This window comes from Mus caroli, unplaced genomic scaffold (assembly GCF_978045245.1).
Source record: "Mus caroli unplaced genomic scaffold, Mus_caroli_1 scaffold_6, whole genome shotgun sequence".
NCBI lineage: Eukaryota > Metazoa > Chordata > Mammalia > Rodentia > Muridae > Mus > Mus caroli.
The window spans coordinates 53,458,833-53,484,044 of record NW_028227261.1 but is presented as its reverse complement, the minus strand read 5'-3'; the positions used below and the strand labels follow the sequence as shown (position 1 = coordinate 53,484,044).

General features: G+C 42.5%; 1 protein-coding gene across 3 annotated transcripts in view; it reads left to right on the top strand.

The window, feature by feature from the left end:
- Pde4b (phosphodiesterase 4B) overlaps positions 1-25,212 on the top strand; it is a 553,986-nt gene that overhangs the window by 60,622 nt on the left and 468,152 nt on the right. The window lies entirely within an intron of this gene.

Genomic DNA, 25,212 nt, shown 5'->3' with positions numbered 1-25,212 from the left:
AAGAACCTCTGCCCACATTCCCCAACAGTGCAGGGGTGGGTGAACATGATCATGTCCTATGGTGCCAGGCACAAAGCTGGGATTTCAGGAATCGAGCATCACTGTGGAATCTTAAAAACTCCGACTTTTTAAACTGGCAGTCGTTGGGTTCACATTAGAGTATGTGAAGTTAGGGTCATGATATCTACTCTTAAATAGCCAATTTAAAGCCTTCATCTTCTAAAATCAACTATATTGTACAATGTAGCTATTTTGGCAATAGCCACAGACTTTCCGTAATTATTCCTTTGAAATGTGAAAAATATGTAAAATACTAAATGCCAATTTACGGTAATTAAGAATTAAATAGAAATCTATTGAATTGGGTATTTGGAATGAGCGTATCTTTTTGGTGACCAAGATACTCTTTCACCTTGCTGTGGCTTCTCCCTTCTCCCTAGGAAGAGAGAAGGAGCAAGCAAACAGAGAGCCTTAAACGCCACAAAACTAGCTGTGGTGGCACATGCCTTTAATCCCAGCACTTGGGAGGCATAGGCAGGCGGATTTCTGAGTTCGAGGCCAGCCTAGTCTACAGAGTGAGTTCCAGGACAGCCAGGACTACACAGAGAAACCCTGTCTCAAAAAAAAAAACAAAAACAAAAAATCGACAAAACTTTCCAAAGCACAGCATGGTACATTGGCACAGCATGCTACTTGCAAAATGGCTGACCTGGAAATGTAGACGGGGTGGCTCAGACTGTAAAGCCATTTGCCACCATAGCTAGGAAGCCTTGAGTTTGATCCTGGGAACCTGGGTAAAGCTGAAAGGAGAGAACAAGTTCACATGGTTGGCGTCCGATCTCCACACACACACAGGCCACTCGGTACCCTTCTCTCCTGCAGAATAATAGTGATTTGAAAGGCGGTGATGCTGGAGCAAGGGCTCAGCAGTTAAGAGTATCTGCAGCTCCTCTATGAGGGCCCAAGCTTGCTTCCCAGCACCCACATCAGCAGCTCATGACCACCTGAAATGCAGCTCTGGGGGAGCCAGGCTGTTTATGGTATCTTTGGGCAACCACAAACACATGCACACATGCACACATACACACGTGCATGCACACACATACACACACACACACACACACACACAAGTAAAAATATTAAAAAAAAATGATCCCAGTGTTATTGCACACATCTTTGAGCCCAGTACTCGGGAGGCAGAGGCAGAGGCAGAGGCAGAGGCAGAGGCAGAGGCAGAGGCAGAGGCAGAGGCAGAGGCAGAGGCAGAGGCAGAGGCAGAGGCAGAGGCAGAGGCAGAGGCAGAGGCAGAGGCAGAGGCAGAGGCAGAGGCAGAGGCAGAGGCAGAGGCAGAGGCAGAGGCAGAGGCAGAGGCAGAGGCAGAGGCAGAGGCAGAGGCAGAGGCAGAATCTCTGTGAGCTTGAGACCATCCTTGTCTACATAGCAAGTTTCAGGGCAGCCCAAGCAACCTAGTGAGACCCTGTGTACTGGCTGGTTTTGTGTGTCAAGTTGACACAAGCAAGAGTCATCAGAGAGGAAGGAGCCTCAGTTTAGGAAAAAAGCTTCCATGAGATCCAGCTGTAAGGCATGGACAATGGGCTGGGCCATCCCTGGGCTGGTGTTTATATAAGAAGGCAGGCTGAGCAAGCCATGAGGAGGGAGCAATAAGTAGTACCCCTCCCTCCATGGCCTCTGCATCAGCTCCTGCCTCCAGGTTCCTGCCCTGCTTGAGTTCCTGTCCTGTCTTCCTTTGGTGATGAACAGCAGTGTGGAAGTGTAAGCTGAATAAACTCTTTCCTCCCCACCCCCAAAAAGATACTCTTTCACCAGATTATTTTCTAAAACTATTAACTATTACATAGTATGTCATAAGCATTATGTTAGACTTTCCTAAAAATTATATAAATAGAGAAAGAAATGAAGAAAAAATAACCTTTTTCTCTGTATTTTGCTCAATGGCATTCCCTCTAAACTGATTTTTTTTTCTAAATGCTACTCTGTCCTCTTTATCCCATTGCTCCATTTATTTTCAAATATCACTGCAAGATCTGGAGATGACAGGAATATTTTATGATTCAAAGAATAATATAGGTGAAGTATTTTTACATATTTGAAATCTTCCTGTCTAACCTGGTATGCTGGTTGGTTTTTATGTCAACTTGGCACAAGCTGCAGTCACCTAAGAAGAGGTAACCTCTACAAGATAAACTGTATGCAAGCCATGGGAAATTTTCTTAATGAGTGATTGATTGGTTAAGGCCCAGCCCACTATGGGTGGGTTCTATAAGGAAACATGCTGAGCAAGGGGAGCAAGCTAGTAAGCAGCTCTACCCCACCTTGCCCCCACCCATGACCATTGTATCAGCTTCTGACTCTAGGTTCCTCCCTAGTTTGAGTTCCTGCCTTAGCTCCCCACCATAATGCCAATGGACTCCATTTAAATACTGTTTTTAATAAGAGTTACCTTAGTCATGGTGTCTCTTCACAGCAATAGGATAGGGACTAAGACAGAGTAGGTGCCAGAGACTAGTGTATTGTTGTGATAGGCCTGACCATGTTTTGTTGAGGCATTAGTAGAAAAGCAGTTGAATGCTTTAAGTTGGGGGTTTAAATGGCCAATAATAATGGGACCATGGAAGACTGAGGGAGATGTGAACTGTGGAAACTCAAGAGATTTCAGGGGGAAAGAATATTAGCAGCTGGTGTAGAGACAGTTCTTGTGATATTATGGCAAAGCATTCGGTTGCTTTGGCCCTTGCCCTAAAATCTGCCTGAGGCTAAAGTAAAGAGGTTTGGATTAATTGAATTGGCAAGGAGGCAGCCTAGTATCGACTCTGTCACCTGATTGTTAGTAACCACTCTTATGAAATGAAAAAGAGAAACCAGGGAAAAAGAAATACAAAATGTACAGTTTGAGGAGAAAAAGAACACCTGAAAATCTAATGCTGGAGCCAAGTCCAGCATTAGACAAGACAAAAAAGCTTAAAGAAAAACCTGACACTAAACAGAATAAAGAAAATGGTGCCCCTGGGGCATGACTGAACCCAGCTAAGCTTCCAATCTGTGAAGAGGAATTAAGGGAGAATTTTAGGCTCAAAGGAAACCTCCAACAAAGAAAAGTTTATGCAAATGCAAGTCAAGGAGGGGGTAAGACTCCAGCTCTAGCAAACAGAAGTTGGCAGCTTTGGCTACTTAAGAGTCAAGGAGGACACAGAAAAGGGATTATGGAATATTCTTCTTCCCCAGTTAAAGACAGTCACCAAGGCCAGCCATATGCAGGAGGAATCCCAGCATGGAGGCCCAGAGAGGCCATTGTGTAAAGCTATGAAGGTGAGGCTGGGTTGTGTTGGAGACCCCATGATGTTAGAGATGCCAGATTTTGGGGTACCTTCCAAGAAGAGTTAATAAAGGGGTGAGGAACTGGTTTAAGACAACGAGTGTGTTGCAGTTCACAAAGCTGAAAAGAGTTGGAGAAGCTGAAGGACTGACATCAGACATGGAGATGCAGAATTTGGAGTTTTCCCTGCTGGGTTTAGGTCTTGCTTTGGTCCATTGTATGTTGGAAGTATATGATCTGATTTTTGTGTTTTGCTTTTGCTTTTACAAGGAGTTACAGATAAGAGAATGTCTTGATTCTCAAAGGAGACTTTGGACTTTCAAATAATCTTAAGACAGAAAGACTGAGAACTTTTGAAATTGGACTAAAATCATTTTGCTTTATGATATAGACACAAACCTATGGGGGCCTGTGAGTTAAAATGTGCTGGTTTGAAAGAAAAAAGCATTTCTATAGGCTTATATGTTTGCATATGTAATCACTGAGGAGTAGAGCTGGTTGATTAGAAGGGTTAGGAAGTATGGTATTGCAGTAATAGGTGTGACCTTGCTAGAGGAAGAGAGTCACTGGCTGTAGCTTGGAGGTTTCAAAAGCCCGTGCCAGGCCTAGTGTCTCTCTGCTTGTTGCACTAAAAGCTGTACCTCTCAGCTACGTCTTCAGTGCCATGCCTCCTAGTCTACTGTCATGCTCCCTGCCACGATGATAATGGGCTCATCTTTGAACCTCTACTGCTTTCTTTGATAAGAGTTGTCTTGGTCATGCTGTCTCTTCAAAGCAATAGAATAGTGACTAACACTGTTGTTCTTTATGAGACAACGTTTCACTCTTATCCCATATTCATCCCATACTCATTATGTACCCAGGCTTATCTGAAACTCATGGTAATCCTCCTGCCTTAGCCTTAGAGGCGCTGTGGTTACAGATGTGAGCTACCATGCCTGTCCCAAAGCATTAAAGAAGGAAGTTATCCATTAGGTTCAATGACTACTCATCCTGAGGGGTTGTAGATGACTATAGAAGATAATGGAAGGGGATTTGCCCATTGCATTTCAGTTCAAGGCCACTTACACAAGTGAAGAATAACAATTATTAACCCAATTCAAGGATTGCTTACTAGGTAGATTTCTAAAGAGTTGTTGTATCCATCTTTTTCTGTTCTCATTATCACAGACCATCACTGGATCAATGTTGTTTTTCTTATTTGTATCTTTCCCTCATTATACAAGGTTCATAAAATGCAGTTACATTGGTTTGCCCTCCCCAAAACATCAGTATTTCCTACTCCCCAAATGTTTATATAGAGCATGGTTACTATTAGACATGTAAAGTTGATGCCCATGTTTCTCATTCTTCCTTCTTCCTTTGTTAGTTACATTTGAAACTAGTCCAGGAAAGAAGCAATACAGCACTTAGTCAGCTTCTTTTAATATCTGACCAACTGACTCTGGTAATGGTCATTTTGAACACCCAGGGCACCTTGACCACATTCGTGCAGAGTGCACAAAGGCAACTGATTCCAAGTCTGAGCAGGTGGCTACCAATGCAGTGTGAGACCAGTTATTCTGTTTGCTTCCTCTGTTCTCTGTTCTCTGTGCTGAGATGGCCTCTAGGAACTTTTGTTATTGTCTGAAACAACTTCCTCTTACCGTGTACTGAAATCCTAACCCCTAAGATGATAGTATTCAATGTGAGCTTTTGCTCAGTCTGTTAGGTCTTGGGGTCTCATGAATGCTTAAGAGACCCAGCAGCTCTCCTGTGTCTACCATGAGAAAATGCAAGCTGATGAACCAGAAAATAGGCCCTCACTAAATGTGCCTGTGTCTTGATCTTGGACTTTGCAGCGTTCAGAGCAATGACAATTTTTTTCCTGTTGTTTATCAGCTATTACTCTGCAGCGCTTTGCTGTAATAAGCTCACACTTACAAGGTACTCCCTGCACTCTGATTTTCTGTTGATTTTGGCCCATGGGAGCCAGTACAAGGGTAGAAGGGAGTGGTGTGGATATTTATTACCTATCTTTCTTGCTCTGAGACCTTGGTTTCTGCAGACTCTGTATTCCTCCATGAAGAATGAGGCAGCTGATGCCGTGATTCCCAACTCTGGTTCTTTGCAGGTTTCATTATCTCAGTGCGTCCCTTAGCCACTTAAACCTAGGAGTGATAATGACTTGGCATTGCTGCTAGTTTTTTGGGTGCTTCAGTGTCCCTAGTCAGCTTCCTGAACCCCATGGGTATCTCTGTAAAGCATCCTCCTTCCAATGCTTATAAATCAAGTGTCTTCATGTTTGAGTTTGCCCTGGATGCTGTGCTTTATCACACAGATTTCATCCTGATGAAAGGCTTGGCTCTCAGGAACTGCCTCCGTCATTCGCTCTCATCAAGGTCCTTTCTACTTCCTTAGTCAGACTGTATGAATGGGAAAAGCAATGTGAAGGTGCAGAAAGCATAGTCTCTGAGCTCCAACTTGAGGCAAGCTTTGGCTGAGACTGCTGTTTGGACTGCATCAAAGCCTAGCATTTCCCCACCGGACTTGCTTCCTTGCCTTAACATCTACAGATGTGGATCCCCAGAGTGCTCTTTAATCCCTCTATGGTATGCTGATCTTTATTTCAGAGTTTGTTTAATGGAGAGGGCAACTTAAAACACCATTTCTTAAAAGTCCACAAGCTGATTATAATAAACATCAATTGTCTTATCTTACCTGCAGTTAGCAACAGGACCCATGGTAGGAGTAGCTTGAGCTTTGCACTTTCTCAGTTTGTTTTCCTGGTTTCTGTTATGGGTTTATACTCCTATGTTAATCTATGTCCTTGAAATGGCCTACAAATACCAATCAAAGTGATTCAAGGGAATTTATGCCAACTAAGTAGGGAACCATTTTAAAATATGGTATTTTTGAAGGTGTTTGACATGTGTATATTTATATAGCATGGATGTCACCATGAACTAAAATAACTCTTGAGAAAAATGTCAAAATATTCTCTATCCTTGTGCCACTTGAACTAATGAACACTTTTATAAGAATTTACTTTTAAGAAGTCTAAAGGAAAAGAAGGTCAATATGTATGGATCATCACTGGTGATAATTGATTGAGGGAGAAACATCACTCAGTATTGAAAAAAATCTGTCGATGTTATTATCTTTTAAAGGAGAAGAGAGCTGTGCTTGTTAGACACAGCATCTGTGAGCAAAGTAGGAGACTGATTTTTGTGGAGTTTTAAGGGCATGTGGAGTCTGGGATTTGAAGCCCTTCTGCAATTCAGTGATGGATTGACATACATTGTAAGAGAATGGCCACCAGAGGCCATCTGCTGCTGACTGGCTTACTTTTGAAGTATGGGCATGGGTGAATCTTGATCTGCTGTTATTGATTGGATAACTTCTGGAAGCAAGACTGTTGAAGTGTGTTTTCATTGATCTATTATGTAAATGTATAATCAAAATGGACAGGTACTTAACACTATGGAGCAAATAGCCTTTTCCTGGAAGTTTAGGAATATGTTGTTCTTGGCAATCGGTTCTCTAATAGCATAGCTCATTAACATGCAAGTGATTAGTAAAATCGTGACAAAGACATAATGGCATGCTATATAATTAATAACCATTATTAATATTAAAGAGCTGCAGAGTAAAAGGTTTATAATCAAAAGTAGGCTAGAATGGATTTTTAATTAAATTTTCTGGCTGATGGCAACTATTTGAGAAATGGTGTTTACATTTAAGAAAGCCAGCTCATAGAAGTTGTATAAAGGGCATTTTCAATATTTTGTTTTATCCTCAGGTTTAGGTGCACATATATCCACATGTATATAATGCTTTGCAGTAAGGATTTTAAAAGAGAAAAGAAGCATGTGACGTGTAAAGGTGCTATGCTATGGGTTGAATATGGCTTGTCTCCTGTGAAACAAATGTTGATATTTGATTTTTGTGAAGTTGGGAGGATCTTGTTGGAAGTGGTTAGGTCGTAAGGGCAGAATCTTCATGAACAGACTAAAGCCTTTACTGTGGGATTGTGTATCTGATCTTGGGCTGCTGTTAGTCGGTAAGTGGATTGTAATATATAAAGCAATGATTTCCTTTGTGTCTTATATCAGACACATACATACACACAGAGTAGTAAAAAGCACAAAAACTGTCTAAATCAAAGCTATCTAGAGAAAGAGAACAAACAGAATGAATACACATTCAAAGGAGATTTATTAGATTTGTTTCCATAACACAGTGTGGGTAATTCAACAATGGTTGTCTCACTGGAGAGGCTAAACACCCAGTAGCTGTTCAGACCATCAGACTGTGTGCCTCAGTAGTCCGGTGTCTGAGAATGATGGCCCGGAACATTCATGGAGAGACACTGGACCACATTGGAAGCCCAAAGAAGTTGTGCTCTAACATCAGTGAAGGAAATGACAGCCACCCTGGCAGCAACAGGACAGATGTCATGATGAAGAGGATAGGTGAGCTTGATAGAGAGATAAGAAAGTAAGCAGGAAGAAAGCAAAAGCTTTTTCCTGGGAGCCCCTTACACCTTCTGTCGGATTGTAACCCCTTACATCAGAATGCACTACCCACACACTCAGGGTCCGTCTTCCTACTTTAATTAACCTAATCAACAAAACCCCTGAGAGCCTTGCACCTCTCAGTTGATCCCTGATCCAGTCAAATTGACTATATCAAGATTAACCACCATGAAGGCAAAAACCAGAAACGGCATTGAAATTACATTTCATTCCTATTAGAATGTCTATCACCGAGAAAAGAAATGACAGCAAATGGTAATGAGGATGTGAGGAAAGAGGAGCCATTGTTCACTGCTGGTGGCAATGTAAACTCATACAACTACTATGGAAATCAGCATGGAGGTTTCTCATAAAACTAAAAACAGTGCTAACATATGGCCCAACTATAGCACTCCCAGGTATATAGTCAAAGGGCTCCAAGCCAATACATAACAGACATATTTATATGTCCACTTACAATAGCTAAGAAATAAGCCCACAGTAGATGTCTACCAGCAAATAAACGAACAGAGAAAATGTGGCTCACATTCACAATGCAGTTTTTTTCTGTTAAAAAGAAGAATGGAAATACAGTGTTGCCAAAAATGGATGGAACTGAAGACCATGTTAAGCAAAGTAAGCCAGACTCAGAAAGAAAAATATCAAATTTCATTTTACATTCAGAGCTGAGACTTAAACACCCTCAAAATGCAACTAGTGGGAGGACTATGGGTGGGAAAGAAGTCACTAATGCAGTAGAGAGGACAAAAAAAAAATGGTAATGGAATGCATGTGACATGAATGTTGTAGAGGCGGCTACTTGGAAGGTGGATAGAGATCAGCCAGATGTGGGTAGAGGAAATGTGAAGAGCAGATGGGGACGGGGATGCATAATATAGTATAATGACACATATAATATATATATATGTGGATATATGTTCATATACATTGTAATGAAATACACTACTCTGTATATTAACTTAAAATTTTAAAGCAACCTAAAACCAACAAGAAATAAAAAAAAAAAAATGAAACCAATACTCCCTGAAGGGAATGTGAAGACTGAAGAATGTGAAGTGTTTAGGATGGTGTCCATTGCATGGTGTCACATGTCGCTGTGTGTGCTGTATACACATTGCTTGTTACTGTTCACTTAGTACTGATGTTTCATGGAGCCTGGAACATGTAACTTTTTTTTTGTTTTTAAATCAAATCATTTGACATTAAGGTTTTGGGCATCCATTTAAACTAAATACTTCAGATGAAAAATTATCTAGCAAGACACACATGTCTTCATGTACTTTACATAGCTTAAATTATTGAATGAAAGAAAATGTCAACTTGGTGGAAGCTGGTATCATCTTAAGAGTTAGCCATTTGTCTTTTTTTTTTTTTTTTTTGGTACTTTCACTAATACTTAATATGCTGGCTATCAAGTTACAGTAGGCTTTTCCTGATCCTTTCATGAATCATTTTCTATGTGTCTGTTCCAGGAAAGGCACTAGCCTTTAAAAATGGCCAATCTTGGTATTACAATGCATGCTATTTTTATTTCAGTCAGAATCTGAATTATATAAGAAATACCAACTGGGTTCATTCAATATAACTAGAGTTACCTCAGTGTTTTTATGGATGTAAGATCTATATTCCTTTTTATTTACTCAATTCCATATCTCAAATTCCAAGGTACCAGCATAAACAGTAGTTGGCATCCATATAAATTGTGATGGAAGTGGATGCTCACAGTCAGCTATTGGATGGATCACAGGGCCCCCAATGGAGGAGCTAGAGAAAGTACCCAAGGAGCTAAAGGGGTCTGCAACTCTATTGGTGGAACAACAATATGAACTAACCAGTACCCTCAGAGCTCGTGTCTCTAGCTGCATATGTAGCAGAAGATGGCCTAGTCTGCCATCATTGGGAAGAGAGGCCCCTTGGTCTTGTCAACTTTATATGCCTCAGTACAGGGGAACACCAGGGCCAAGAAGTGGGAGTGGGTGGGTTGGGGAATGGCAGGAGGAGGGTATGGGGGACTTTTGGGATAGCATTTGAAATGTAAAATAAGAAAATACCTAATTAAAAAAAAAATGAAACACTGAAAAAATGTGATGAAAGGCATAAATAATATTAAAAAGAATGTTATATTTACTTCTCACTGTAGAAAATTATATTCGCATCTTTTAGGGTCAGGACAGTGTAGGAATCATTAGTAGGACTGAACCTCCTCAGGTGACCTGTGAGGTCTGGGTCCTGGGACCTGATTGTCTCGAGTTTAATTAATGCTGCTTTGTTGTCCTAATTAGTATGAATCCTGTTTTGAATTTCAGGTTATCTGCTTGTGCCTGAACTTAAGAGAAACTCTTATGAAAATTAATCTTCCAGTTTTGTTCCTTTGCCTTTAAGGTTACATAAAAACATGGTAGAACTGGAAGAAATAGATAAAAATATCTGCCACAGTTGCTTTACTGGTTAATAAACTGTGGCCTTCAGAGTTCTCATACTTTCTAATGATGGTAGTGACCAAATCAGGGTGGAACTCATGCTATCTGTTCCCAAGTGTTTTTGGCCAGAGAGTCTCAATACTATAATACGAGGCAATTTGACGTTGACATTTGACAGGAGCTCTCATGACTAAAGTGGTGGCTTGAATATGCTTGGCCCATAGAGAGTGGTACTGCTAGGAGGTGTGGCCTTGCTGGAGAAAGTATGCCACTGGTGGGGATGGGCTTTGAATCCCTGCCCAGTATGGAAGAGTCACCTTTTTTCATATTTGCCTTAGTATGAAGATATAGAACTATCAGCTCCTCTAGCATCATGCCTGCTTGGATGCTGCCATGCTCCTTCCTTGATGATAATGGACTAAAACTCTGAACCTGTAAGCCAGCCTCAACTAAATTTTGGCCTTATACAAGTTGTCTTGGTCATGGTGTCTCTTCACAGCAGTAAAACCCTAAGATAACTAAGATAGAACTCATGATATCTGTTCCCAAGAGTCTTTAAACTGGAAATTTTCATGATGCTATGCAATTCAAATGCACATGACATGACCATTTGGCAGGAGCTTCCATGATGGAGCCACTGTTTAAGTGGAACAGAGTCCTGTTTTACCGTTAATTGGAATCAACAAAGAAAACACAGCCTCAAGTATCTTTGTTGCCTTTGCTCAGCTTTTGGATGGTGAAGTTACCATGCCTCCCTAATACTTGGGAGTATTTTTGAAAAGACAATAGCAGGAGTGAGGAATAAAATCTGTTCTTTGAACCTCCTTTCCCACATATAACATCCCACCTCATCCCATTTCCTACTTCCTTCCTACACAGATTTTTTTCCCTTAAGGTTCTCATACTTTAGCTCCATCTGTTATTCTTTCATTTTCTACAGCTCCCTGCACACCAGTGTTTTCTTCTTTACATACAGGCTTCAGCAAGTCTCAAGCAAAAGCAATGCCAGGATCTCACAGTTCCCTTCTTCTGCTTGTCCTTTCTAAGTATTGTCCTCTGTCTCTATACAGCTAGGTTTCATAAGTAAATTACCTACCTTTACCCTACTTATTAGCTCAAATTCAGTCTTAAGTCTGTTATTTTACCAATTTTCATAAATAAAATGCTCATTGCCAACAAGTGCAAAACCAGTAACTTATAACATGAGAGTATATGAATATAGTTCGTACATAGAATGGAGTGTATATAAAGATTTATTTTACATTCCCCAATGTAAGGGGAGGTGTCTTTCTGGTGGTGGTTTTGGAAGGGAAGTATGTAGGAAGCACTCTTTGAAGGAAATTCTCTTTCCATGTGTATATTTTTTTCCATGAGCATATTAGTGACTCATACCTATCTCCCACTTAAATTGCACGTACAAATAAAGATGAGGTAGGCTCAGTTTTAGCAATAACTGCTATTTTCAAAACATATTAAAAAGCTCTTTGGAAAGTTAAAAATTCAATAAGAAAAATAGAATTTGAGTATTTTCACTAAATGAGACCTTGGTGTTTTATTCCAAAGAGGTAGACACTGAAAATTGATGGGACGATGGGAACATTCCAAACACTGCCATGGATGTATGAGCAATTGCTTCTCTACAGACACTGCCTACGTAACTCAACGATGCTTGAAAGCAGTGTCCCAACCAGTGCGAGTTGCCTGACACACAGATGGAAAGAAATTTAACTCAGATAATAACTTATTCCATGTCCCAAAATAAACACAAAATAAACCTAGATGACACACACATTAGCATAAATATATGTTGATAGAGGAAAATATAAGAACATAATCTATATGGCTGTCATTTTTTCTTGGAATACAGAGAATCCAACATAAACCAAATAGAACTCTTTTAATTTAAAAAAATGCTTCCCCTCCAAACACACTATTAAGATCATCAAAAGATATGACTCAGTGATGGAGGAAATATTTTAAAAACATACATTTTTGTAAAGGTTTGTTTTCAGAATATATAAATAATTGCTGCAAAACAGGAAGGAGAGAAATACCAATATAATATTATGAGCAAAAATTTGAACACATAGATCACATTAAAAGGAACATGAGGGCTGGAGAGATGGCTCAGCGGTTAAGAGCACTGACTGCTCTTCCAGAGGTCATGAGTTCAAAATCCAGCAACCACATGGTGGCTTACAACCATCCATAATGAGAAACAAATAAAAAACCTATGGGCTGGAGCGAGTGGGTCCAAAACAAGAGGGAGAAAGGGAAGGGGGGGAAATTTTTTTTTTTTCAAAAAAACTTCCAAAAAAAAAAAAAGAACATGAATGGAAAATCAACATGAATATATATACAGCATTGTTAATTATTAATGAAATGCAAATCAAGGTGCTGCTGCACTACCATTAAACTGGTTAAAATAGAAACTAGTCCCCGGGAATATTAAGTTTGGGCAAATGTTCAGAGACAGTCTCATTTGCTGCTGCTGGAGTTATAACATTCCAGCCAGTCAGAAAACAACTTAGTGGGTTCTTTAAAGTTAACCACAAACATATATTCACTATACGATACAGAAATCCAGCCCTGGGTATTTCTCTCTGAGAAATGAGAACATATGTCTTCAAAAATACCTTATTTTAGTTGAATGTTAATTGAAGTGTTGTTCCCAAGAGCCAGAATTAATAAAACTAACCAAATGTCTGGATAATGGACAAGTTGTATATTCCTGGAGAGAGAGAGTGTGTGAATATATATATATATCCATTGCAAGTATCATTATCATTCACAAAGAACAAAATGACTTGGAATACACTTGGCAACGTGGATTAGTACTAAAAACATTATGCTAAATTTCAGAGATCATACATTAAATAAGGCCTAAATGTTATATTATTTAATTCATAATAAATGATAGGAAAATCAAAATGATAGTGACAAGATGGCGATCCATGGTTACTAAGTGTAGGAAACTAGAAAGGGATCATTGGTGTGGAGGGAAAAGGAAGATCTTAAGGGAGAAGGTATAGTAGATAGGACAGGTGAGAGTGGGAAAGGGAGAGAGGTGCTAGTGGGGGAAGGGATGGGATTGGGAGAAGGATAGCTGACAATGTTGGAAAAACCATATGGAAATCTTGTTTCCTAAATACATGTTCATACAAAACAATTAATTGGAGTTATCCTACACAGGGAATACTGCTTACATCAGAAGCCACAGATTGCAGATAAAAAGCACAGTGCTGAGTGTGGGAGAGCTTCCCTCTGCCATTCGGACCCCCATCTCTGCCCTTCCTGGGAAAGTCAGCCACTGTGTGGCAGGGATCCTGATGGGAGGCAGGAAGGACTGGGGGTAATGGAGACCTCAGGCAAGGGGGATGATGGTGAGAAACAGACTCCCTAGGAGGCAGGCTTCATTGAGCAGCTTGTTTAATTGGAGGAAACAAAGGTTATTTAACACTTTGGGGGGTGGAGAGAGGCTTTCAGTGTGAGTGTATGTCCCTGACTGGGGCTAAGGTGCTGGAAATGCCATATTTGCACAAAGAGGAATTCCAGATGCTTTCTGGACTTGACCTTTTAAGGAGAGTTTACCCTGACTGTGACTACGTGACTTCCCCTGATGGCAACAAAGGTAAGGGGCACAGGACTATGTGCACCAAGATATCCAGGCTGTAGGCAGGGGGAGGTTTCTGGGCTTGGGCACAACTTTACTCCACTCCTGTTCTAGAGGGGCTCCTCCCGGTTCCACAGTACCCTGGCCTCATATTTTTCCTGTTGATGATTGGAGCTATCCTAGAGATGCCCCAGACAAATACAGGTTATTGCCATCGTTCTTGGTTACTCATCATCACTTGATGGTAAGAATTTATTGGTAAAGATGCTACACATATTGGTCACAAGACATAGAGAAATAGATTCAGTCCTGACTAAGAAGGTTCCTAGGTGCTAGGTAGCTTTTATAGAACTGGAAGATTCTATTCACCTCATCAGAGAGGAAAAGGTCTTCACCAGTCTCTCCTGGTCGTGAAACCTGTAAAAGTGCAGTCATGACCAGCTTGGTAATATATACCTATGAGTATCATACTGGCATGAATGTTATGGGGCTAAGCAACTTTTTTTCTGATTAGATTTAAGGCTTACCCCCCAGAAATAAACACTTGTACTTCAATCTAGCCAAGACCCCACAGGCTTCAGGGAAGACTCCACTGGTGTTATTTTGATGAATAGGTTCTATCCTCTAAATCCATATCTCAATACCATATAGACTAGGGTGGCCCGCAGACCTCATCAGAGAATATCTTTGTGCAGTAGGTGGCAGTTAATGCTGAAACTCACAACTGGGTCAATGTGCAGAGATGAAGTGACTGAGGACTGCTCAGCCACACATAGGAATCTCCCCAAGGCTCAGAGACTGTTGTGGAAAAGAATGGGAAGATTGTAAAAGCCAGAGGCTGAAGGAACAGAAGCCCCTCCCCCACAATGAAACCATATGTCTTCTGACAGGACAGAAGTACTATAGCCAAGAGCTCACAACATAACCTACCCAAGGCCAAGCCAGTCAGCATTAGAACATAGGTGAGGGAGAGGCTCACAAACCCCTAACACCATAGCTGAGGAACCAGGGACAGTTGATGGCTTCTGGGGACGGGAGAGCCAGTTGACTATTTAAAGGGTGTGCTCCCTGGCAAATCAACCATGTCCCATTATTTCAGCCAGAAATAGATAGAGAGCACAACAAATGAAAAGGACACGAAGCCGATGTTGGAAGGCAGGGCGTATCCGGAAGGGTTAAGGGACGAGTTGGAGATGAAAATGATCAAAATCCGTTGTAGGAAATCCTCAAAGAATTAATAAAATATTTTAAGTGTTTAGAACCCCCTCAAAAGAAGTAAATGGAAAGAGAATTGACTTTGTAATATTAGAAAGTCTATGTGAAAGACCTTTTACCAACTGAACGGGCAAGGTCTGCACTGGAGGATTTTGACTCTAGTCCTAGTGATTGAAAGACTCCAAAACTCCCAAAGGGAGGCACTTACTCAAGCCTCGGGTCAGCCGCGCACCCAAGAAGACACTGAGACCGGTACTTAAGATGTATAGAGTAAGATTTAATACAGCAACGACAAGGAAGCAAACAAAACAAACAAAAAGCACATATACCAGATATCTGGGGTCGGACCTCATGCAGCCTGCAAGGTGCAGAGGAGATCCGGCGATTAGCCCAAACTTTTCACAAGCTTTTATAGGAGGCAAGGGGGGGAGCAGGGCAGGGAAAATACAGTTTTTACGTCACTAAGTGATTCAACCAAGGGTTTTTCCAAAGTGCTTTTGCAACCGCATCCCACACTTTGGCCATGTACTTGATTCATTGGAACTGAGGTTTTTACTCACACCCTTATCTCAAAAATGTCCCTGGCACAGTCCTTAGTTGGGAGGGGTAGGACTGGGTTCGTTCCAGGAAACCCTTATCTCAGAAATGTCCCTGGAACAGTTTTCATTTGAGAGGGGGTCTGACTCTGGTGTGAGAGTTCAGAATGTACTCTGGGGTGAGAGTTCTGGTGGTCAGTAATTTTCCTCTTTCATTCCCCCCTTCTTTTAGTAAATAATTCTAATCTTAGAATTTCAGATACTGCATAATGCACCAAATGAAAGACTCTATTTTAACATGGGAACAAAAACAGAACAAGAAGCATTAGTAAACAGAACTAGGCAGGGGCCCTTTTAGCGAGGCTTGAGGGTCTGGGCACGATGTAGGTGCACGTAGATCAGATCTCTGGCTGGAACTGGTGAGATGTCCTTGGGATACCCAGCTCGTTCACTGTCTCAGCTGTTGGGATCCCTGGAGCAATGTCGTCCATGTACTCAGTCCAATTTTTCCCAGTTGTGACCAGACCACCTGCAAGCCTTTTAACTTAGCATACAGATCATTATTATAACAACATAGGTTTAAACACATCATTTGAGACTATGATGGGCATAGGAGTTTCATAAAGGATAAAACTGAATCAAGAGGAAATATTTCTAGTACGTTTAAGTAGGGCATAGGGAAGGAACACCAAGTCTGTGCCAGTCTCTACGATTAATTTAGTCAAGGTCTGTCATAGAGTTTTAAACTAATTTCTTTATCTGTCCTGAGCTCTGAGGTCTATACACACAATGTAATTTTTGACCTCTAAATGCTTGGCCACACCCTGACTTACCTGGGCAACAAAGCAGGGCTATTATCTGACACTATTGCTTTTGGCACTCTGAACCTTGGAAAAATTTTCTTCAATAATCTTCTTGATGACTATGTGAGCAGTCTCATTTATCCATTTTGAGAACGTTTTTTCTCAGTAAAGTTTATTTCTCAGTTGATGTCAGGTCTGTCTTTTCAAGGGAGGACTAGTTTTCTTTCTTTCAGTTTTTACCATTTTATACAGGGTTTCTTTTACCAGTCTTAATTTGTCTATAACTTGATAGTCTTCAGACTGCCAGGATCATTGCTCTTTGGGATGCCTGTTTTTGGCGGTTAGATCTGCCATCTGATTTCTTTTGTTCACAGCATCTTAGGTCTTTTACTGCAGATGTCAACAGCTCTCTTTGTCTGTATATTGTTCCATACAGTGGCGAAAGCATACCTGCTGTCAGTGTAGACTTTTATAAAGCTTGTATCAAAACCACAAATTTAGCTTTTTGGGCTGAAGTCCCTTTAGGGAGGCTGCTGGCCTAGATCACTTGCTTTTTGTCCACCACTGCACTGCTGTCCCTGCCTTCCGCTTACCTTCAATCGTGAGGCTACTGCCGTCCGTGTACCAGCTCAAACTCTCAGGCCAAGGCTGATCTGATCTTTACTTGTTCCAGTTTCCTCAGCCAGGACATCAGCACATTGATGTACAGGAGTGGAGTCATCCGCCAAGGAGCAGTAAACTCTGGTAGTGGGTATAGTCACATGCTGACCCAGAGTAAGCTTGTCAGCATCTTTAACAAGCAGGGCTGCCTTTATGCTGTCAAAGGCTTTTTGGTGTTTTTCAGTCCAGGTGAATGGGACTTTTTCTTTCTGCAAAAGCCCGCCGTCCCCAGAAACTCACCTACTTGGCGCGGGGTGGTGGGGGTTGGGATCAGCATCACAGTCTTTTGGTACGACATAACTGAGCTTTCTTGGCTGATACCCGGTGTTCCAACTCACCCAGTTCATTCAGGAGCTTCTAGGAGGGCCAGAATTTTTTCTTTGTTTTTAATGTCTCTGCCTTCAGCCAACCGCAGGGCTTGGGTTAGCGCCAAGAGTTCATGTTTTCCAGAGCATTAGTCAGCCATCGGTCAGGGGGCTGAACCACACTTTTAGGGCATGTGCCAAGTTTTGTCTCAGAGTCAGTTTATCTGCGTCCTTGACTAGAAACCACTATGTGCAGACAAGCAGGTCATCTTACAGTCACCAGGTCTAATTTTCACAAGTATGCCACCGGTCTTTTTCAGGGTCCCAATCTCTGAGTAAGAACCTCTTTGGCAATACTTTTGTTCTCAGTCACATCTAGGAGTCCCAAAGTTAGGGACAACATTAGGGCAGTCTCAATAGCATCTAAGGCCATCCAAGGTTGTTCTTTATTTCTTATACGAAGGGCTGTTTATCTTTTTAATTCAGCAAAACCTGGAATCCACAGTTTGCAAAGGCCTGCAGTGTCCAGGAACCTTTTAAACTTGCTTTGCATTGGTCAGTGAAGGAATATGAAACACAGTCTCTTTTTAGCTGCTTTTAACAGGTAGGCCACCGGTCTCTTTTAAGGACTCAGCTTCTGTGTTAGCACCCCTTCTGCTTTTTCTTACTTTTAGCCACAAACAGGTGAAGGGTTTGGTCATGAGGGGGGGCTCCTCTTTTTTTGTTAGGGCAGTCTCTCACTCAGTGCTCTTTTTCTTTAACAGATAACAGTAAACACTTTGATCTTCAGCCAAAAGCTTGCTTTTTTCTGTTGCCAGGTACTAAGTTTTCTAGTCTCCCTGACTTTTGTGACCAGCATTTCATTTCTCTTATCTTTTTTAGAAAATTTTCTGGCTCCTTATTTCTTGCAGATCATCTCTAAGTGCTAGTATTATTAGCAAGTGTCACTTTGCTAGGTTCTAGTCTTTGTCATTTATCTCTCTTTGCTCCTATTTCTTAACTGCAATGGAGATCTCATATAATGTCTCTCTTTCTATCTATATATATCTCTTTCTTGTCTTTCCTTTGGATGTTATCTAATTATTACATCTATATTCTGTCACTTAACTTTTTTCATAGTTTACCTCTTTTTACTGTTAACCTATTTCTTTTGAGTCTGCTGAAGCTTTGCTCTCAGTTCTTCTTTGCAGACCTCTATCTTTCTCTTAACTTTTGTAACTTTTCATTACCTATTACCTAGGTCAGATTGATGGGACACTTACTAGTCCCACAGACATGAGACCTTCATCAGAGCCTGGCAGTTAGACCCATAGGTGCTCCTTACCTTGTATGTCTCCCTCACCGGAGCCCAGAACAGACTCACTGCCAACAACTCAGGGCAGTGCCTGAGAAGAGAAAACACATGGGGCAGAGAAGGGAGTGCAGTTCTCACATCAGACCACTGATATTTCAAAATGAACACAATTTTTTCTGTTAACAGTTAGCAAGAGACAGGATACAGGGGACAGGAGAATGAGCCTTTCTCCCACCCAGGAGGCAGGCAAAGGCTGAAAACAGATCCTTTGATGTGAAGAGCCCAGCCCAGTCTCCGCTGCACGCCGGAATGCGGTGTAAACTCCTGGGAGTGGCAAACAAACGCTGGCAAGCAGAGGCAGCAATTTAACTATTTAACTACCTGATAGATTCCTGGTGCTCTCTGCACTGTCTTTGGGGAGGGAGCACGCAGCCAGGCCGGCACAAGGGAGTGCGGGTAGACTCTGGGGGGGGGGACCAAAAGAGGGACGCTGTAGTCGGCCCCTCCCCAGCTGTGGCAGGCTTCACAGTCACTCCGGGACTGGCAGGCGGGGGCCGGCAGGCCGCTGCACTCACTATCAGCATTTCACAACTCATTCGCAGGGCACAGACAGCCTCTGCTTCTGCCCTGCCTGCAGAAGCCAGAACCTCAGCGCCACTGCTGCTATCAAAGCCCTACCCGCGCTGCCAAAGCCGGAAATTCTTAGCCCAGCTCTGCAATCTCAGAATACACAAATGCAGCAGTTCCACACCTACACACCCAGCAGATTGTCCCATTTCTAGAATAATAGCAGACACGACAAAAGCAGACACGAGACTGAGATAAAAAGAAAAAAACCAAAGCACGAGGTGGGACTCGAACCCACGATCTCGCAACCTGAAGCACGAGGTGGGACTCGAACCCACGATCTCGCAACCTGAAGCACGAGGTGGGACTCGAACCCACGATCTCGCAACCAGAAGCACGAGGTGGGACTCGAACCCACGATCTCGCAACCAGAAGCACGAGGTGGGACTCGAACCCACGATCTCGCAACCAGAAGCACGAGGTGGGACTCGAACCCACGATCTCGCAACCAGAAGCACGAGGTGGGACTCGAACCCACGATCTCGCACCCTGAAGCACGAGGTGGGACTCGAACCCACGATCTCGCACAGAGGGGTCCACTAAGCGTCCTTAGTCCTCCCCTTGTCCTCCTGGGACGTCTCCCAGGGCGCACAGACGGTGGACACCTGGACACGTCTGTCTTTTGTCCACACCCTACGCTCCTACCCGGAGCGCGGTCTCACTGTGCACATTGCACACTGAGCGTCTGCAAAACCGAAACTGCGATCGCACCAGATACAGAACAGCCTATCTGGCCTCTCAGAGACAAACAAAACACAGACACCAGACCAAAACAGAACAGCAGAATAGTAAATCTTACTTCTGAGTGGGTCCAGGACTTCTGGGTGGTCGCGCTGATTCCCGGCCAACGCACCAAATGAAAGACTCCAAAACTCCCAAAGGGAGGCACTTACTCAAGCCTCGGGTCAGCCGCGCACCCAAGAAGACACTGAGACCGGTACTTAAGATGTATAGAGTAAGATTTAATACAGCAACGACAAGGAAGCAAACAAAACAAACAAAAAGCACATATACCAGATATCTGGGGTCGGACCTCATGCAGCCTGCAAGGTGCAGAGGAGATCCGGCGATTAGCCCAAACTTTTCACAAGCTTTTATAGGAGGCAAGGGGGGGAGCAGGGCAGGGAAAATACAGTTTTTACGTCACTAAGTGATTCAACCAAGGGTTTTTCCAAAGTGCTTTTGCAACCGCATCCCACACTTTGGCCATGTACTTGATTCATTGGAACTGAGGTTTTTACTCACACCCTTATCTCAAAAATGTCCCTGGCACAGTCCTTAGTTGGGAGGGGTAGGACTGGGTTCGTTCCAGGAAACCCTTATCTCAGAAATGTCCCTGGAACAGTTTTCATTTGAGAGGGGGTCTGACTCTGGTGTGAGAGTTCAGAATGTACTCTGGGGTGAGAGTTCTGGTGGTCAGTAATTTTCCTCTTTCAGTGATAACGATTATAAGCCGGTGCTTAGCTTCATTTTCCATGGTGACTTTTTGGACTGTGGTTTCTAGCTGTCGTGGTGTCTGCAGAGTTATTAACGTTTCCTGATGCCTCTTCCCACTGGCTGTGGTCTCCACACTGATTTTATTGCTTGTTTCTGCCCTTTACACTGGGTTACGGATGCACTATTCTGCCTCATCACAGTGGGTTTTTTGTTTGTTTGTTTGTTTGTTTGTTTTGTTTTTGTTTTTTGAGACAGGATTTCTCTGTGTTGCCCTGGCTGTTCTGGAACTCACTCTGTAGACCAGGCTGGCCTCAAACTCAGAAATCTTCCTGCTTCTGCCTCCCAAGTGTTGGGATAAAAGGCGTTTGCCCCTACTGCCTAGCTTCAGAGTTATTTTTGACAGATAATTACTGTAATTACTGTCTGTTGCTGTTGTTTTGACTGTTACAACATGATACCCAAGACAGGTAAAGAACAGAAAGTTATTTTCTTACAGTTCCAGGTGTTTGGAAGTCCAAGATTAAAGCACTACTGGGCTTATTGTCCAATCATGGCTAGCTTCCACCTTCATTTGACCCACAGAATTCTATACTTTCTGGAGGGAAGACACTCTCCTCATTTGAGAGAATAGATGATCGAAGGGAAGTATGCACTCTGTATTAGTTAGGGTTTTACTGCTGTGAACAGACACTATGACCAAGGCAAGTCTTATAAAAAAAAAACAACATTTAATTGGGGCTGGCTTACAGGTTCAGAGGTTCAGTCCATTATCATCAAGGTGGGAGCATGGCAGTATCCAGGCAGGCATGGCGCAGGAGGAGCTGAGAGTTCTACATCTTCATCCAAAGGCTGCTAGTGGAAGACTGACTTCCAGGCAACTAGGGTAAGGATCTTATACCCACACCCACAGTGACACACCCATTCCAACCAGGTCACACCTATTCCAACAAGGCCACACCTTCAGATGGTGCCACTCCCTGATCCAAGGATATACAAACCATCACATTCCACTCCCTGGTCCCCATAGACTTGTTCAAAAACATGAGTCTATGGGGGCCATACTTAAACATAGCATAATGCAAAATGCATTTAGTCCAACTTTCAAAGTCCTCATAGTCTATAGCAGTTGCAACAATGTTAAAAGTCCAAAGTTCAAGGTCTCTTCTGAGATTCATTCAACTTAATTAACTGTAATCCCCAAAGCAAGGCAGGAAACCAGCTGGGCAAACTCCAAACTCTGCATCTCCATGGCTGATGTCAAAGTGGTCTTCAGATCTCCACTCCTTTTTCATCTTTTTTGACTGCAACAAACTGCTTCCTCCTGGGCTGGTTCCACTCCCTGTTAGCAGCTTTCCTCAGCATGTGTCCCATGGCTCTGGCATCTTTAACATCTTTGAGTCTCCAAGGCAAGTTCAATGTTACAGCTTCTTCTTTCAGTGTCTGGGATTCCGCTTGATCTTTTGGACTCCTCCTAAGGGCTGGCATCACTTCTCCATCTCTGTCCTCTGTAGCACTCTATGCTCAGGTTGATCCACTCCATTACGGCTGCTGTTCTTGGTGATCATCCCATGGTACTGACATCTCCAATACACTGGAGTGTTCCACTCCAACTAGGCTTCACCAATAGCCTCTCATAGGCTCTCTTCAGGGTGCCAAGCCTCAAATCCTTTGCATGACCCCTTCAATCCTGGGCCATCAACTACAGCTGAGGCTTCACCTTCTCCAGTGGGCTTCCCTGGCCTCTCACAGTGCTAAGCCTCAGCTTCTCTCCATGATCCCTTCATTCCTTCACAAGCAGTACCACCTGAGTGACTCTTACACATTATCAAGTCCAGCCACAGCATGAGCTACAACCTTATCTATCTCTGGAACACAGCTTCTTTGTGCTCCCAGAAAACAATTTCTAGAAGATTTCACCTCAACGATGCTGGTCTCTTCTTAATCACCGCTAATTTCTTAGCTCCAGCTAACCAGCATCAATTTTCCCAGTAGTTCCTTCCATTCTTAACTCTAGAGCCAGAGGCACAATGGCTGAAGCTGCCGAGTTCTGCTGCTTACAGGAACTAGAATATGATCCCCTTGTATTATTACATTATCACTAGCTTTATGTTTTCTAAATCCTTCATTGCCTAAGCTTGGCTATCCTGGTTCTTGCTCTGTAGATTACCCTGAATGTAGAGATCAGCATGCTTGTCTCATGGGATTAAAGGTGTGTACCACCATGCCTGGATCTAATTTAGCTGGGTAGGATCTTGCCCCAAGGTCCCACTCCCTTAATCTTTATCTCCTAGAACACAAGATTTTGCTCCATTTCACTTCCTGGTACTCCTTTAATACTCAAATCATATATTTTATATTTTTCCTTTCTAAGCTTGCTATGCTTGTTCAAACTTTTCTTCATAAGACTTAACCAGAGAACAAAGTCTCTGCTGGGCTTTTTTGAAACTTCTTTTGTCAATGCAATTAATCCAAGTCTCTTCACCTTAGCCTCAGGCAAACTTTTCAGACAAGGGCAAAAAGTAGCCACATTCTTCACCAAAATACCACAAAACCAGTCTTTATGCCACATTCTGAAATTCTTCTCCTTTGAAATCTCTTGAGCCAGGTCAACACAGTTCAAATTACTCCCAGCAACAAAATCTTCCATATTCCTACTAGGATGACCCATTAAGCCCCATTTAAAGCATTCCACTGCTTTCCAAATCCAAAATCCCAAAATCCACATTCTTTCAAATAAAAGCATGGTCAGGCCTATCACAGCAATACCCCACTCCCAGTACCAACTTCTGTATTAGTTAGGGTTTTACTGCTGTGAACAGACACTATGACCAAGGCAAGTCTTATAAAAAAAAACAACATTTAATTGGGGCTGGCTTACAGGTTCAGAGGTTCAGTCCATTATCATCAAGGTGGGAGCATGGCAGTATCCAGGCAGGCATGGCGCAGGAGGAGCTGAGAGTTCTACATCTTCATCCAAAGGCTGCTAGTGGAAGACTGACTTCCAGGCAACTAGGGTAAGGATCTTATACCCACACCCACAGTGACACACCCATTCCAACCAGGTCACACCTATTCCAACAAGGCCACACCTTCAGATGGTGCCACTCCCTGACCCAAGGATATACAAACCATCACACACTCCCAATGCCCTTTGTGAAGAGCAGTAAACCCATCATCCCTAGTGCCTAGTCACCTACTAAGACCCTCCCTCCCAACGCTGCAACACTTCAGTTATGGTAGAGACAACTGTTTAAATTGTAGCAACTCTTGGATCCCAGATGCAGTGTTTGTCATCCTTGCTTCTCTTTGTGATCTTATTCAAGGAGGTTCTCTCTCTCTCTCTCTCTCTCTCTCTCTCTCTCTCTCTGTGTGTGTGTGTGTGTGTGTCTATGACTCTCCTAGTGTCTTTGCATTCTCTGTCTCTTTTTTGCTCACTGTCTCTGTGTCTTTTTTTGTATGTGTATGTGTGTGTGTATCTTATCCATCTCTCTCTTGTATCTCCCAGTGTGTCTATGTCTATGTGTGTCTGTCTCTTACACACACACGCACGCACGCACGTGTGCACGCACACACACACTTTAACCTATTTGACTAGCATTTTTTTTCTCATGATACTATTTTCTGTAGAGCACTCTTTGTCTTCCATGCAGTTGCTCCTGGGTTTCCTTACTTTTCTCTCTTTGTTTCTTTGTATAGGTATTTTTCTTTGTATAGGTATTGTGTCCTTTCTGTTTTGAGCATTTCTCATTGATTAAAGTAGGTTTTTGAAAGCTGGTATTTGTTGGTGGTTTGTTTGGCAGTGGGGCCACGACTTGTCCTAGAAATAAAAAAAAAACCTGTTTATTAAGGGGCTGAGCATTTGAGCTGCTTATTTCAGTCAGCATTCCTTCTCAGCTAACCTAAATTGGTTCTGCAGGGTTGTTTACTTTGAAAGCCATGTAGGGTAGGGCCACTCTAAGCTTTCAGGGTGTGGCCTAGAAAGATGTGGATTTCATCCCGTGATCCTCTCAAATCAAGCATCCATCTCTATTATTTTCTGTCAGCTTTTCAAAGGCAGTGGTGACCTACTTCCTCTGTGCACTGCTCTCTTCTGAGGTCTTTGTTTGACTTTTCCATGTTGCAAGACTTGGAGTCCCTCAAATTTCTTCTACTTTTGCCCATCACTATTATCCTTCTTCTTATTCTCATCCCAGCTTTCTGATGATCTTTTTAATCCCCCTCGCTGTGCACCATTCAAGTGTCCCATCATATTTGGGGACAGAGGAAACATTAGCTGTCGTCAGCCTCCTACACAGGTGAGATCTTACCTCAAAAAACAGTGTGGAGTCAGACATTTTAATTCTTTGTGTACAGTTACTCAAAAGCATCTCCCACTTCCCTTATCAGTGCACTAAAGTCTTTATGGCTTAGCACTGTGTTAAGATACCAGTGTGCTGTATTTCTTATACATC